The 17,629-nt window shown below is 40.6% G+C and overlaps 1 protein-coding gene and 1 long non-coding RNA gene across 2 annotated transcripts in view; one reads left to right on the top strand and one right to left on the bottom strand.

Annotated features, from left to right (window-relative positions):
• The window catches only part of LOC309701485 (NACHT, LRR and PYD domains-containing protein 12-like), a 1,029,495-nt gene that overhangs the window by 862,099 nt on the left and 149,767 nt on the right, over window positions 1-17,629 (bottom strand). The window lies entirely within an intron of this gene.
• On the top strand, window positions 11,832-16,218 carry LOC309701593. The gene is made up of 3 exons (XR_014275152.1): window positions 11,832-11,879; window positions 15,393-15,518; window positions 15,661-16,218. It is a non-coding gene; the product is annotated as an uncharacterized lncRNA (long non-coding RNA).

The following is a 17,629-nucleotide window of genomic DNA, read 5'->3' as shown; positions in this document are numbered from 1 at the left end:
AGAAACGGGGCATGAAAAGAAAAAGCTCTCCAATTGTCTTTTTTCTGGCTCTAAGAACTTTTAGAAGACCAGAGTCCTGAGATCGGAGAGCACGAGATGGAACATAAAGGTGTAAAAGGTCGGAGAGGTATGAAGGTGCCAATCCGTTTAAAGCCTTGTAGGTGAGCAGCAGGACCTTAAAATCTGCTCGAACCTGACAAGGTAGCCAGTGAAGAGATCTCAGAACAGGGGTAATGTGCTCAAATTTCCCAGTTCTTGTTAAAATGCGAGCAGCTGCATTTTGCACCAACGCCAGAATCTCAGGTTAAACCTCACAAAACTTTAACAACCACCAAACAGCTGAAACAGTAAATGAGAGCAGGAACACGGATTCTGCACAAAGACGTAAACACAAAGCTCAGAGCCGCCGACACATCAGAATCAGTGAGATGTCGCCTTTCTCACCCGATGGCACGGACACGGTCGGGGCTGAAAGCCGACAGCTCGCTGATTCTGATGTTTCGGCGGCTCCGAGCTTTGTGTTTACGTCCTTTTTACGCTGATTCTAAAGCTGTTAGTTTTATCTCTCTCCAAACAATATTGACTGAACCAGCAGCAAAAGAAGATCCAAACTACGCTTCACATAAACATCGTCATGAACTCACTCTGACTTTTGCTGTTTTGCTTCCACCAGGATAAAAATCACACGTCATGCACAGCTCTCTCTCTCTCTCTCTCTCTCTCACACACACACAGTTTCCTGTCTAAAAATCTGTTTTCTGCATTATTCGCTTGCTTGTTACGCACAAGTCTACCGTTGTTTACAGCGCTGTCGGCCGCTGTTTTTTTCCTTTTACTTACTTCCAAAAAGAAAACCTAATTTCTGCCGTTCAACAGGCTTCTGAACAAATTTAAACTTTTTAAAATGATGCAAATTGCAAAACGCTGTGTCTGTCATAAAACCGCTGTAACTTCAGAGGTAATGTTCATATGTCGATTAATGGTTTTCTTTCGTTTTTGATCTACTGTAGAATATTTTTATAAAACCACCTTCATGTTTTTCTGTTTTATCTTCAGCTACTTTGACACAAAGGCCTCTGCTGTGATGCTCACACCTTTGATAAAGTCTTGCGAGTGTCAGCTTCCTTTTTATAGATACAAAAATATGTAAATGTACTGATCTGAATTATAATATTTCTGACTGTCTGAGGCAAAATTTCCCAGATTCAAATCGAATTGAATCGAATCGTGGATCGAATTGATTCAGGACCTTGTGAATCGGAATCAAATCGATTCTAGAATTCAGTGACGATACCCTGCCCTATTTGCGACCATGTCAACATCCAGTCCAGGCTTTTTCAAGATTGGTACTACCACAGCTGATTTAAAACATTCAGGAAAGACTCAATGAAGTATTTAAAAGAAACAGGTTGTAGGGTCCTAATGCTGACCACAGTTCCTTTATAGCCCAGGCTGGTAGAGGATCCAAAGAACAGGTTGTACATCGAGCTGCTTTTACAACCTTACTTAATCCAGAAAGGGAAATAGAGATGGACTGATGCGATATTACGTATCGGTCCATCTCTATTTCTATTAATTTACGTCAGTATCGATACTGATTTTGTATGTATTTTGAAGGATTTGAACCAAAGGCAAAAAATACCATGAGCAAAAAATGGCAGTCGTGATTATAAAATAGGGAGGTTTCTTTTTTTTTAACATAGATTAAACTCGTTAAATAAAACAACAAGTTTATGAGCTTTCTTGTTATTCACAAGTTTCAGCGATTTAGCCCAGAGTCTAAAGTCATTCAGCCATCTGTTTATACATGGTTTAGCTTTAAAGTATCTGCATTTGTGAAGAAAAATTTTTCCCATTAACAAAATCGTCCTAATCAACAGGTCAAAATCTGCATTCTCAGCAAGTATTCCAAATTTTATTACTGTCACCGTCAAATGTGGTAACTGAATTCTCCTGGACTGTAGCCAGCTCCACATGTCAGTCCAGAAGGAGTGCACTGATTCACAGTTGAAAAACAAGTGATCCAGACTTTCAATATCATTTTCACAAAATGTGCAGGCGTTCACATCTAAGTTAAATTTCCGTCTTAAGAATTCATTGGTTGGATAAACCTCATTAATGATTTTAAAGTGAACCTCTTTTACTTTAGGGGAAAGAGGAAGTGAAATATACTTTTTTCTTATCGCCTTAACCTCCATGGTCTCAAATTCTTTAAGGATATAATTTCTTTTAACCGGATTAGGGCAAATGTCGTTGATCAAAATATTCCTGATCACTTTGTTTGTAAACCTGCTGTCACCAAATTCAGCTCCAGCTATGCAGAGCTGCCTCAGTCCAGGAGAAATTTTAGAGTGCACAATATCTTCTTTTATCCTTGATCTCAAAGGGACTGGGATGGCTTTCACTAGGGATTTATATCTCTTAACAGTACATCTTACATCAAATTTCTCACAAAACGTATCATGTTTTAATAAGACCCCATTATCATCCATAAAATGAGCTACAGCCCAAATCCCTTTAGATCTCCATTCATCCATGTACACAGATTTCCTACACAAACGGATATACCTGTTGTTCCATATAGGGGTATTGTGAGGAGTAAAGTTATGTTTGTAGATTAATTTCCAGTAGAGAAGGACCTGCTGATGGAAAGCTGAGAGTTTAACAGGTAACGAACTGCAATCAAAGTCACAACGTAACAAAAAGTCTATTCCACCCATTTTGCCAAAAATCACACTGGGAATAATGTTCCAAAAGGAATTTTTGTTCCTAATGAAAGATCTTAACCATTTCAGTTTTAGTACACCATTCATAACATCAAAGTCAATGGCATTAGCCCCACCCTCTTCATAATTCTTAATCATATCATTTTTCTTTATATAATGACATTTGTTCCTCCATATGAACCTAAAATTAAGATTATTTATAGATTTAATTAGTTTTGGAGATATGGGCAGAGAAAAGGCTGGATAGATTAGTCTGGACAGACTGTCCATTTTGGTTAGCAAGATTCTCCCAAACAGAGTTATGTCCCTTTGCAGCCACCTGTTTAAAATTGACTTACACTTTTCTATATTGGCACAGATATTCTTATTTTCTGTTGATGTCTTATCCTTGCAAATTACAATGCCCAGATACTTCACCTCTTTTTTTAATCTGTATATTATTTATTGCTTGCAGGGGACACTCATGCAGAGCTAGAATTTCTTATTCATTAATATTCAGCTGTAGGCCAGAAGCTTTGGAGAAGTGGTTGATCACCTGTAAGGCTAAAGGAATCTGGTCCTCATTTTTTAGAAACAGGGTGGTATCATCTGCGAGCTGACTGATTATTATCTGTCAATGTGACTGTTTTTAATCAAAATAGATAACTCAGCAACCATGATGAACAGAAGTGGTGAGCTGCTACATCCCTGCCTTATCCCTCTATTAACCTCAAACCTTGAACATGTACCATGTTCTAGCAAAACAGAGCTGTTAATGTCATTATATAGCATCTCTATAACATTGATAAATTCCTGTCCAAAACCAAAAGACTGCAGAGTTTTTAATATGAACGTATGTTCAACTGAGTCAAATGCTTTGTAAAAATCCAAGAACAGGATGTATCCTCTCTCTTGTGTCACGATGAGTTGTGTGGCTGTCAGTGGCTGGACCCACGTGCAGGACTCAGAGAAAAAACATTAACTTAAACGACAGCTTTATTTGCTGGTGAGTCACCCTTGGCGATACATAAACAACAACTTAAACTAACTAGACTGGAGATGCTGAAGGTAGACGACAATGAATACACACACAACAAACGTGGAGGACGCAACAACTGGCAGGGAAAAACACAGGGCTTAAATACATACTGAGGTGATTAGGGAATGTGAAACAGGAGGAGAACACAGCTGGGACTCATCAGACATGACAAGACAAGGGGCGGCAAAACTCAACACATTGACATAGTACACAGACTTTCAAAGTAAAACAGGAAACTGAACAGACGTGGACTAAACTAGGGGATACAGTGACAGAACAAGAGACACACTGACAGAGATGACTGTATACTAACAGAAGTAACACAGAACCACGACCTAAGAAGGAGAACACAAGAAATGCCAAGGACCTAGGGAGTTAGGAATACTAGCGACAAAAATCAAACCCAAGAGAATCAAAACACATCATGAAATCAAAGATAACTAATACAAACAGAAAAACACTGAGTCCACAGACTCAGGACCGTGACATCTTGGATTATTTCACTGTACTCAAGGAGGTCCAAAACCAGCCCAATATTGTTATGAATTAGTCTTCCTTTCAAAAAACCTGATTGCGTTTCACTGATAATGTTTGAGATGCCTTTCTTTAGCCTCTCAGCTACAGCTCCAGACAGGATCTTATAGTCAGTGTTTAAGGTGATGGGTCTTAAATTGTCTAAAATTCTTTTATCCTTACCCGATTTAGGGATCAGGGTTATCAGCGCTTGTTTCATGCTCGGCATCAGTTCTTTTTTTCTCTATCGATTCCTTTAATGCATCAAACAATAAAGTTCTTAGGTCCTTCCAGAAGAATTGATAAAAATTAGTAGTGAGTCCATCTGTCCCTGGGGACTTGTTTAATGCCATTTTCATGACCACCAAATCCAGTTCCTCAATTTGGCGGCCGCTACTAAGTTTTAAAATTACTCATACTAATCTTTCTGTGTCACAAAATAAACTTTTAACATATTTTCAGGCGAGAAAGTAGCTGTGTAAACATCAAATATCTGCTCGGTTTATCAAGATACCGCATATTTGCAAAAGTGCTTCGACGTTTTCGGAGACGTCTGCTACCCACCAGCACTATAGCCAGCCAGGAGCTCGAGGGTCACTGAAGCCACCGAGAACAGCACAACTCCCGGCACATCATTTTCAGATCACCGCGGACTTTCGCTACTCAGGTTAAACGTGATATATAAGTCCAGGGCCGTGCAGAGACGTTTAAAGGGGCGGGTGCTCAAAGTTAAAAAGGGGCACATTGAACCAGGCTGAATAACAACAACACACATTCATCAACAATCTAATATGGGATCGCATCATACTATATCACTGTTGTGAGGTGGCGACAAGGCAAAGCAAACGTAGCCGATGTTTTACCTGATGGGTACAATGTTGCTGTTGAGGTGTTTCTGCTGCTCCTGCTGCTGATAGTGCTGAAGGGCAGGGCTGTGTTGATCTGAGACTGTAGACATTAAAAAGTCCACAGGAGAGATGGTAGCTGATTAAACAAGTGTCATGAGATAATAACAAAATGCAAAGATTGGTGACAGCGCTTGGAACCATAAGGCAACAAAAAACTGTGAGAAATAATTTAGGCTCTGCCTGTGAATCACTCTTTGCTTCTCTTCTTCTTTCCATCCCATCATTTCATATATCACTCTCCACTTGCTGTCTATCTGAGAACAAGGCACAACTTGCTATTGCAATAAACTATAATCAAATTATCCACACCTAACAACTCTTGCACTTAATCTATAATAAAATGATGACAGAAAAATGTTATAGCCCTGCCTTTAGTAGCCTCACACAGCTCCTACTGTTTCCTCCTCATGTCCTTACCAGCCATGTCTGGACAATGTTATATCATGAGTAATATTTTTTTTTTTAAATCCATCTAAATAAAACACACACAGTGACATTTTAGACCTTCTTCAGAATACTGTATATACTGTGGGCATCCTTACATTATTATTTATTACTAGAGCTACAATAATAAAGCAAAGAGGAGGGGGAAGTAATAAATATGAAATAATGTATTTATGATGATTCCATTTGTTTCACTATCCACTCTGTGCAGGGGCAAAGCTTATTACATTTTTAAACTGTAGAGATACAATAATTTTACTGCTGTAAAATCCAAACTTTGTCTTATTAAAAATATAAATCTAATATAATCTGCTTCTTAATGTATGTTCTTTAAAATACAGCGTGTGTTTTTTAGAATATTATAATAATAATGCATAATTATGTGGACATGCATATTAGATCACTTTTTTAGTGAAATATAATCCCCCCAGAAAGGCAGGAAAAGCCTTACTTTAAAACTAAATATGTTCCCTAAAACGGTGACAGAGCTACAGACCCATGACAGCCTTACACAGGTAGCCAGCAGCTATGACCAGCACTACATGTGCAGTTAATAAAAGGACAGGTAATGTTTGTCACGCTGTTGCACACACAGCACGCTCGTTTGTTTCAGTTCGTCAAATTACCACAAGACATCTTACCAACGTGTACGTAATAAGCTAATACTCCTGGGTGCTACACACTACAGTGTACGCTGTACACCTACTTACTGGGTTTGTCGCATCAGTCTGTGTCTCTGAGTTAACTTGTGTTTCTCCTACAGCTCCGGACCGCAACAAATGCGCATGCTCTTTGTGAGCTCGTTCCCGGCTCGTAACCAGCGCGTTCTGCCATCAAGGGCGATCATTGGTTAAATGTGATCATGTGACTGATGCAAGCCAGATCCTTTTATTTAGCAAAACTGTGATTAATAGTTAAATATTATTGTTGAGGGGCACAGACAGGACTCTGCACGCACACACATATAAAAATAAATAAATAAATTTTTTTTAAAAATTGCCTCAACAAAAGGGCACTTTGGGCACCCATCAGGAAAGGGGCGGGTGCTCAAGCCCCTCCAGCCCCCCCCCCCCCTGCACATGCCTGTATTACACTTTACACTTTTTCAGTGTTTTGTTTGTTCGTGAGTAAATCGGTTTGGCTGAGATTAAAGTTATTAGATTAGATTAGATAAAATAAAACTTTATTAATCCCCCGGGTGGGTTCCTCCTTGGTTTTTACACAGCTGAATAAACATCAAACAGAAAACTGATTAAACAGAAGTATGAGACGGTCGAGAATTTACTCCAGTGTCCTGTTATATTGCAGATAGCAAGGAGCAGACGGCCGAGTTTATTAAACTCCACCGAGACAGCGGTGAGCCTAATCAGAAGGCTAGACCGTCCAATTTCCCCAGCCGTTTACTTCCGGCATATCCGACCTTCTGAGGACCCAGCCCACGTACGCCGCGAAGGCCGGGTCCTCAGGAGGATGCAGCCGATGAATTTGGACACTGTCACTACCCGATCCATACCGGAAACCCGATCGGTACCCCGCATGCGCGAAAGGTGTCTACTTCCGGTCGAAGCATTTTACGATAGTTACAGGTCAGAGTAGCTGTTAAGATGTTAAGAATAACAAGTATCTCTTAAAATGTTTCCGATAATGAAACATTTAATATCCGGTTGTTCAGTCTGACGTCACTAGCCGTGTCTGGGTCTAAACTCCGCTGCAGGTCCATATATCAAACGATCACTATGGCATTACTGAGAGTTGAAAAACTGTCTAAATTCTTTCATCTTTAATAAAAATGATCAGCGTTCTGCTCTACCAGGTGTAACAATTGAGTTTAACATCCAGGCATCCATGAAAACGGAATTTATGACATTTAACGGAGTTAGAAGTTAGCAGGGAGTTAGCTCGCTAGCTTCTATCTAAATACAATATAGCATGTCCTGACTGCGGGGTTTTGGAAACAAATTAAAACGTACAGCTCTGTTATCACTTCCAACATAAATGAAGACAGAAAGCTAAACAGCAGTGACGTTTGTAGGGTTACTGAAGTTTGGCTAGCTGGTATATAATGATGTGCTACGTGACCGCTAGCGACACAGCTATGTTAGCATAATATAAACAAGCTAACTTTTTTTCCACTTGATAAAAGTTACCGTGAGTGTTCTCGGTGGTCAGGAACAAATGTAATCGCATGGCAGGATGCTGTAAAAGGACCAAACTTCAGCCAGGAGAACAACTGAGATAATCCATCCACAATACGAGGTTAGTCATTCATATACTGCTGCATGGGCTGGGCTGTAGTTACATCCTAAGGTTTTAAAAACTGAGCTTAAATAAATGATTAGCGGTAATAAAAGCCGAGGGAGGTCAACAGTGATCGCTGACTGTTTTAGGAGCTTTTTGAGATCAAATAGAAGAAAATACATAACATTAAACATGTTAACAACACAAATGCCATATTAAACGCAGACTACTTTAGACCCGGAAGTAGGATTCGTCGCGTCATCACTGAACAACCGGATAATGTAGACAAAAACAAAAAAATAAAAAGATAGTGACAGATCGGGACTCCCGATCCTTACTGCGCATGTGCAAAGTCGGACCGTACAAATCGGGTCTACCCGATCCGTACCGCGCATGTGCAGGGGTTTTCTTCTTCTTCTGTTCGTTTAATGGCAGTGTACTCCCCAGTGTACGAGGATACCGCCACCTGCTGGCTGAGAGAATGAACCCTATTGTAAACTGAATTAGCGTCATTACAAACGTGTGTTAAATTTGATTTAGTGATAATCGAGTGTGTTTATGCTTGTCTGTGTGGAAAGGATTGTTGGAAAAGTGATGATAATGTCCGCTATCACTGTCAATTGCCAGTAAACACTTCATCTGGCTGCTGAATCTTCACGTGACATATTATAAAGTCTGTATTATTAACTCTGTCATTAGGCACCATTCTTCTTATTTTACGGCGCTGTTGTTCAATCGGGGGACGCTCTCTGTTGAGGAGAAAAGCAAAAATTTGTTGCGGATACGGATTATCCATTGTTTAAATGTCCCGGTAGTTGAAAAGGAGGCAGAGCTGTTGAGAAATGCTAAGAGCTAACTGGGCGCTAACCGTGTCATTCAAATATATTGAATGTTGCAATGTTGGCAAAGAGAGGAAGTGATGTAAGATTTGCGCATGCGGGGTACCAATCGGGTTTCCGGTACTGATCGGGTAGGGACAGACACGACCAGAGTTTCTGTCGCATTTTAGTTTTTAAAAATGTCGTGATAAGGGCGGAACTTACTGTGAACCTGCACCCTCATTGGCTAATAACTTGAGATTGACAAGTCGTTATCCAATGAGCGCGCGGCTTCTCCCAACATAAAGTAGTTTCCTTTGAAAAACCAAAGTCTGATTATTTTTGCCTCCACTGACGGAGCCTGTTGTTCCCGCCACAGAGACACAGTAATGTCAGAGCGGTGTTAACACTCACCTGCCTCAGCACAGCTCTCACTCTCTTCCTGCTCTCTCAGCTAAACTCACTTCCTCTCTACTTACAGGAAACCAGCGCTCAGAGGAGCCAAGCGGCCTCACGTTTCACCCACAGACACGAACAGCGTGGAATTATTTTATGTCATAAGAAGAAACATATTCATGTTAACACTCACCTGCCTCAGCTCCACCTTCCTCCTCCTGCTGCTCTGAACCAGTGATGGGTCGTTCGCGAACAAAATGGCTCTTAGAGCCGGATCTTAGACGTGAACGACGTCCCGTGTTTTTTTTTCTTTCTCTCAGCCCCTCTCTCTCTCTCTCTCTCTCTCTCGCACTTTTTTTCTGCTTCACTCTGCACACGAGCTTTGTGCTCTACGCTGGGCAGAGGGGGGAGGGGCGGTAGTTACACTCAGCAGTAGTGATGTGCGATACCACTGATTTTCTTTCCGATCCGATACCAAGTAATATTCAGGGTGGTATCGACGATACTGATCCGATACCGATACTTTGTACAAAAACGTATTTTATTTATTGTATCTCAAATTATAGCATCATAATGATTACAGGACATCAGATTACTTGTTCTTATCACTTAATAATGTAAGGTTCATTATATAGAAAAGTTGTGCGCTATTTGAACACCTTGCCTGCCTGCAGCACTAAAGGACTCCGTGAGAGACGTCTGTCTTGCCCTAGCAGCACCTGTCCTTCTCTTCAGTTCGTCTCAACATAAGCTCGTCATATTCTGTGATATGATTTACTCTGACGTGTTTGACAAGGTTAGTGATGTTGCCACAACCATACATGCCAACCCTCCCGATTTTTCCAGGAGAATACCGAATTTCAGTGCCCTCCCGAAAATCTCCCGGAGCCACCATTCTCCTGAATTTCTCCCGATTTTCCAGGACAACAAAATTGAAAAACCATATTGCAGAATTCATAGCGCGGCCAGCCAATTCCAGTTTCCAACAATGGTGGCAGCGATTTAGTTTTAATATTACTCTTATTTCCCTTTCTGGGTCGCAAAAAAACTTTTAACATATTTTCAGGTGAGAATGTAGCTGTGTAAACTTCAAATATCTGAGCCGACCGACGCATCATCTTCAAACCGCCGTGGTCTTTTGCTACTCGGGTTAAACATGATATATAAGTCACTTTGATAACTTAAAAATGTTATTGTTTGGCTTTTTCAGTGTTTTATTTGTTCGTGAGTAAATCGGTTTGGCTGAGATTGAAGTTATTAGATTAGATTAAATTAAATTGAAATTTATTAATCCCTCAGGAGGGTTCCTCCGGGGTTTTCATACAGCTGAATAAACGTCAAACAAAAAATGATTAAACAGAAGTGTGAGACGGTCAAGAGATTACATCAGTGCCCGGTTATATGTTAGATAGCAAGGAGCAGACAGCAGAGTTTCACTCCACCGAGGGAGCCTGTGACGTACTACCCGGCTTTCTTTAGACCGCGAAGGCCGGGTCCTCAGGTGGAAGCAGCCTCTGAATTTGGACACCCCCGCTGTTTCCGGACCGGCCAATAATAACGGTGACATTTAACGTATTTTATCCGATAAATAAACCCTGTAAAATATATTTAGCCCCCCCAACAGCCCTTTTCCCTAATATGGCCACAACACCTCACTCTTGGAGCACTTTTTTGCCACATGTATCGCAAACCACGTCTCAGCTGTTTGTGTAGGTAAAATACGTCCGCACATGACGCTCAGCCATTGTTGTGAGTGCGCACGCCCAGTGTTGCCAACTCCTCAGTAGGGAAAATCGCCATTGGTTGTCCTAAAAGTCGCTAAATTACGCCATCGCCTAATTTGCATAATTGGTCATGCTAATGTAATTGTAACCTACGCTGTTGGAGAGAGAAATAACATCGTGGAAGAAACATAAAGTGAGCAAAAAACGTCCGAAATGCATTTAGAATTTATTTAGAACTACAAATTAAATTTCTTTTAGCAATTATTGTTTTTTAATGTCACAATTCCAACCCTGCTCCTTTATCCGGGCTTGGACCGGCAAAAGTGACCCAAAATAGGCGCTCTGGTGGAGTTACTGTGTGTGTGTGTGTGTATAAGTAGTTTTAAATCTTGTGATCCACAAAACAGCATAACAGTAAAAGAAGAACTGACTGCATTACAGTCAGTGCGGGAGCAGCGGCTTCGCTCATGCGCGGTTCATTTGCAGTTTGGACGCACAGGTGTGAACGTCTCCTGCAGCTGGGGGAGGACTATCCTCCGCCCGTGAGCACTTTAGCACGGGTGAGGTGCCCACGGCCGCACCGCTGCTTGTTGAGAGTAAGAGCAACACGCCCTTTCACGTCAAAAAGTCGTCATAAATAAGTCGCCAATAACACCAGAAAAAGTCGCCAGATTTGTCGCTAGTTGCTTTTTAGAAAAAAAAAGTCGCTAAGGGGTCTGAAAACTCGCTAAATATAGCGACAAAGTCGCTAAGTTGGCAACACTGCGCACGCCAAGGGGCTGCGAGACATTTATACAGCCGTATTTCGCACATGACTATGAAAGGCGGAAGAGGAAGTAGTTCCTTTGAATGTAGACAATCCGAATGTTATAGTTTCTTTCCACTGTGTTCCTGTTAATGATAAACTACAAATTTACTCTAAATTACTAAAATATCGATATTTAATGTGAGAATCGATTCTAGAACATTAATGGCTGGTATCGGAGGAATCGATATTTCAGGATCGATCTGCACATCACTACTCAGCAGCACAGGAACAGAGCCAGAGGGAGAGAGAGAGAAAGAGCCAGGGCCAACAACGTCACATTAGAAAGGTATAGTAATCATCCACAACTATTTTCAGTTGCAGATGATAAAGGATTCAGAAAGTTTATTCATGCAGGTCCATATGACAGAGAATATGCATGTTCTTTTTGTTTTCATATTTTAATTTATATTTAATTGTGTTGTGGTTTGCAGTGTTTTGTGTTGTTTCACTTTAAATTTGTTTAAAAGGAAAAAGCTGAAAATTTAAATAGTTAAAAGTTGAAATGTGAATAGTTGATTTTTGTATTATATGATTTATTTATTACATTTTATGTGGAGTGAATAAATAAAAGTATATTGATGGTGGCCCCTAGAGACAAAGCACATACAAACTTCAAATCACGTACAAACTCCAAAACACGTAAAAACTCCAAAACATGTAAAAACACGTACAAACTCAGAAGCACATAAAAACTCAAAACACGTACAAAAGACAACAGAAGTGCTCCAGGATGCTGGGCGCAGTGTTGAGCTTTTGTTACCTAGTGGCTACACAAGCCAGCAAGTACCAACGACCGGATTTGGTGTGTGGTAGTAACAGGTAAATGAAAATGTTTTTTAATTATTTGAATATATATGAGTGCCTGTGTATAAATACACAAACAATTTCAATTGTGTAATTTAAGTGATCTAGTGGCTCTGCTTTGGAAGTTCAGTTAGAAATGTGTTTTGGAGTTTGTACGTGTTTTGTCTCTAGGGGCCACCGCATATATCTACCATAACCACTTTTTTTTACGTTAGTAATTCCTTTTGTGCATAATTTTATATTATTGTTAATAATAAATTAATTAAAGCAACAAAACAACCTGAAGAGCCGGTTTGGAGCCGAAAGAGCCGGTTCTCTAAAAAGAGCCGGAAATCCCATCACTACTCTGAACGGAGGATCAACACTTTCACTTTCACTGCTCCTCCCTAAACACAGAGGATGCTGGGACTTGTAGTTTTTACCTTGCGTGATATTTATGGCTGTGACACTAAATCACAGCATGAAAACTTAATGCAAATATGTCACAGGCGATAAAAGTTTCACATTAAAGGTTTTATTATGTGCTCGTTATGATTGAAGCTCTGGTTGTGTGTTAGAAACAGAACCTGCAGAGTCCTCCACTCTGCCTCCTCCTCTGCAGGAATCAGCCTCTTGGCTGGTTTTATTCACCAACGTGAATAAAATCATCAAACTAATCCAAGTTCATTGTGAAATGCCTGAAAATGGAGGAATAAATCTGTCAGTTACCGTATAAAGTTTGAGTTTGTCAGTGTTTTACACGGAGACGGTCGTCAGATGTTGAATGTTTAGCATGAATGTTCCACATCTGGAGAAACCTTCAAGATTAAAGCCAGTGAAAAGTGAAGAGTTTCTGCAGCAGCCGCACTTCCTGCAAATCTGTTCTTTCAAAATAAAGTGAAGAGTCTAAAATTATATTCACGACAGGTTTAAAGGTGAAGGTGGTCACATGGTTTTAGTGGAATGCCTACGTGGGCGCGTCTGAGTGATTTTGATTCAGATTCGTGCAGCGTGGAGCAGTAAACACTTGTTTTTGTTCATCTGGACTCATGAAGGATTCCAGTTAGCACATTTCCAGCCAATGAAACGTAACTACAGATGAAGACAAACACATTTAAGCTGCCTGACTCTCGAGTGTGGGTGCATGTTCCCATTTTCAGGCTGTTTTAGTTTTCAGTTTAGAGGAACGCTGCAAACTCACAAAAACTTCTTTCTTGTGAGGTTTTGTTGTCAGACTGATAAAAGCAGCAGCAGCTGGTGTTTGATGAGCAGACGTGTGTTTCCTGTTCTGTAATAATCAGCTTGTTACCATCACATGATGAACTCAGCCGTGACCAATGAGGCCGTCCTTGTGCGGTTCTCTGGCGCTGATTCTGACTGTGACCTTCACCTCTGCAGGGTCGCCTCTGCTCGTGGCTGAGCTCGTGTTTGTCAGGCTGACAAAATAAAAGCTTCTTCATTTCTGTGGCTGAAGAGGAGTCTGCTCTTCTTCACCAACAGGAAGTGAAACATTTCTCACTGATTCTGAAATCTTCACTTGTCTCACAAATTCACAGTAACACACACACGGTTGTGTTTTCATATCCTTGTGGGGACATCTATTTGACATCATGCTCTCCTCAGCCTTTTACTCTAACCATTAAGACTGAATGCCTAACCCTGACCTGACTGTCCCTGACACTAAAACCACATTCTGAGACTCACAAATGTCTTCAAACTTGTGGGGACGGGCATTTTGGTCCCCACAAATATATTAAAATCTGTAACACAATGTTTGGAGTTTAGTCTGTTACTGTTACTATTTTTACCACTATTTTTCTTTTTGGCGCAACTGTAATCCACATAATTTCCTTAGGGATTAATAAAGTATTCTGATTCTGATTGTTTCAGGATGACCTGCCATTATCCAATCACACATCTGCTTACCTGTATCTTTGGCTCATTTCTCCTCCTCTTCTTTTCTAATTTTTCTAAACTGAGCACCTGATGGCTTTGAACTTTTCTTGTCCATCTTCCATTGGTTTTAATTTTGCACTCCAGTATGAACACAAAAGTTTCAGTGCTTCGTTTAAACTGTATGATACTTATACTGACCCAGGGTCAGTGTAAAATACAATCCTAGCTGTGTGAACAAAGCCTGGCTCCTTTAATCCTGCATGACAAACCTCAGGATGCAGGTTATTATTACTCTTTCCTGCTGGCACACCTGTCACACCTGAGAGTCAGCTAGAAACTTACAGTGTAGTGTGCATCATGCAAAGACTGCCAGACTCTGTAATACTGCAAATGATCAGTGACTCAGGTTAACACTAAACTTTAAACGGCACCTCTGTGTCTCTGTGTGCTGAACATTTAGGATTGAGTCAGGCTGCATCAGCTGAAGCTGTTATTTGTATATATCAGTATTTTTTATTCAGGTGTGGGGAAAATACGTAAGACTGCAGTGAAGCGATGCACCAGAGTAATCCCTGGCCAAAGGTATCGTACTTAAATCAGACTACTGATCCAGCCACATCAGCCTTTTGTGAGGTCTGTTTAAAGTAGACTAAAAGTGAACTGCAGGTTCCTGAGAGGTGGACTGTGAGCACAGAAACACATGTTCATACATACAGCTGCAGCAAACTTACATTAATTTTAAATAGATTTGTTACTCTGATGTCTGTCTCTGTGTTAGTCCTCTGACAGACTGGTGACCTGTCCAGGTGTGCTCTACCTATGACTACTGGGACAGGCTCTAGCCTCTGTAATAGAAATTTTCTGTTATTCTCATTTAAAGTATTTAAGTGCTTATGCATATGCTTAGTTGTGACACTGTTACTGTTCAGTGAAAGTTTCCAAAACTAGATGAACTTACTTCAGCGTCAGCAGTTTGAGAAAACAACTCCCTTTACAGGTGCTGATAAGGCCAAGGGCACAAAACAGCTTAACCATTGATCCGTTAGGTTTCATAGCGAGACACGTGAAGTGTGGTAGGATCAGTTTGTAACTTCCTCCCTCTTCCTTGGAATGCATAAAGGAGGAGGAGCAGCATATCAGTCTTGGACTGTCTAACCTGCCGGAGCAGCACTGAATGACCACCACACACGAGCATGTTCCTGCAACATTCAGCATCTGATCCTTCATCTGTGTGCTTCTGCTTTTGGTAAGTAGAGTTACCCAACTCCAGTAACTCTAAACACATGCCATCCATTTCTAACGGCCTGGTTACTTCCTGTCAGTTACTTTAGAAACCATGTGGTCACCTGACCTAACACTGTTTCTTCTTCTTCCCCTTAATGTTCAAGTGTCACGTGTCAAACAGCTGGAGAGGAAACTACACCAGTGTACTGGGATGTTTCAGCAACACGTGCCAGATGCTGTTCCTTCATGGTGACATCACCAGAGACAGCCCCACCCACCTCAGGACCTCGCCATTGATCATGATGATTATAATGATGACAGCGAGCGGAACTAAGACTGTAAAAATCCACGACCAGAATGTTTCTTTCTAATTATGAATGAATACTGAGAGCCTCTTTCTGTGTTTTGTATGTTTTGGGGTTGTTGTTTTTTTACCTCATTTGTTACTAACAAAGTTCACAAACTCACACAGTTTACATTCTGTATGTTTCCATCTTTACCAGCCACACTCTAACTGCATTTAAGAAAATAATCCTTAGAAATCGTCGTTTTTCTCTTTTGTAATTGATGATAATTCAGTGAATATACTGCGCTGCTTCCTTCTATTGCGTCACACATTGCTTTAAGTTTTTCAGTGTCCAGTTATTTTTTACTGCTGTTTGAATTCTCTGTATGTTTGACCCTGTAGTCTGTTTGATGGACTGCTTGTCTTCCTGTTTGTTACCGCCGCCTGTTTTTTAATAAAGATTTGGATTTCTGACTTCAACACAGCCTCTGCGTGTCTTCCCTTTGTGTCCTCTTCCTCTGTGAATGTGCTGCATGTGTCACAGATTCCTTTTATTAACAGCTTTCCCACAGTGAGTTGCATCAGCATTCATTCACAGCACATTTCAGAAGGATTCAGATTAATACAGTGATCTTACAGTCAGAATGATCCTGACAGAGTGCCACTGTAAATGATCTTTCATCAGGTCAATTTCAAAGTTCAGTATTTCAAAGCAGGAGTTATGAAGAATCATGCTGGCATTAGGACTAATAATATGTACTTACAAAGTCAAAGTTTTTTAATTATGCTAGAATATTGGAAGACAATCAACGTTTAGTGTTTTACGCATATTAATTATTCTGAAATAGAGACGTGACCCTAACTGTACAGAAGCACTAAACAACTGACAATCTAACAGACATCATTGGCCTGAGCTGTCATGCACAGTGAGTCTGATCCTTTGCTGTGAGAGTCTGACAAGCATGTTTCTGGTCAGTTTGGAAGAAATAATATCACAATGTTGATCTTTCTTTCCAATATTCCTTCTCTTTTACAATATAAACTGTGATCAAAGCTACTTATGTTCACAGCATGTAATAATACTGACAGTCCAGGGCATTGTGGTCTGTTGAGCTAGGGTTAGGGTTAGCAATTCAGACATATGTAATCAATATTAAACGTCTCTGATGTGGGCCACTGTGTTGGGAAATCCATACCAGGCTGGAAGGAGTCAAGGTAGGTGAGCATCCACGAGAAGACACAGCAGATGCATCCTACTAATACTGACAGGACCAGGAGACTCCAGAAACCGAGCATCTTCTCTTCAGTGCCATCCTCTCCTGTCACCCTCTCTGCCCGCAGCTCTTTGAGTATGGGGTAGATAAGGGCGCAGAGAAACCCTTATTACTAATTTGTATTATAATTCAATTTTCATGAAATATTCATATTCAGTATTGGTCCTTTTATATTAATAACCACGTATCCACCCAGGCTCATGGTGGGGCAGGGCTCTGTCCTGGGATGCTTGAGTACAAGGTAATGTACACCCTGACCAGGTATCCAGTCTGTCAGAATTGTTTTCAATATTTGGTTCAAAAACATGAGTGACAACAAAAATCCAACTAGGATTCTTGCATATGATGAATGAAGTCTGTCTTTGACTGTATTGTCCAGCTGATCCATCAAACCCCCAGCAGGTGAACCTTATTCATGACATAACACGGCAACAATGTAAAAAATTAAACAGCAACAGTCTAAATGTAAAGTGCATTCTAATCTCCTCTTCAATAAATCATATGCAAAGAGTCATTCAGGACTGTAAAACGTGAACTACAGAACCCAGAGTCTTCATCATTAAATCTCTGGTT

This window comes from Aulonocara stuartgranti (genome assembly GCF_965226115.1).
Source record: "Aulonocara stuartgranti genome assembly, chromosome: 23".
Taxonomy (NCBI): Eukaryota; Metazoa; Chordata; class Actinopteri; order Cichliformes; family Cichlidae; genus Aulonocara; species Aulonocara stuartgranti.
This window is presented reverse-complemented; position numbering and strand designations above follow the sequence as displayed.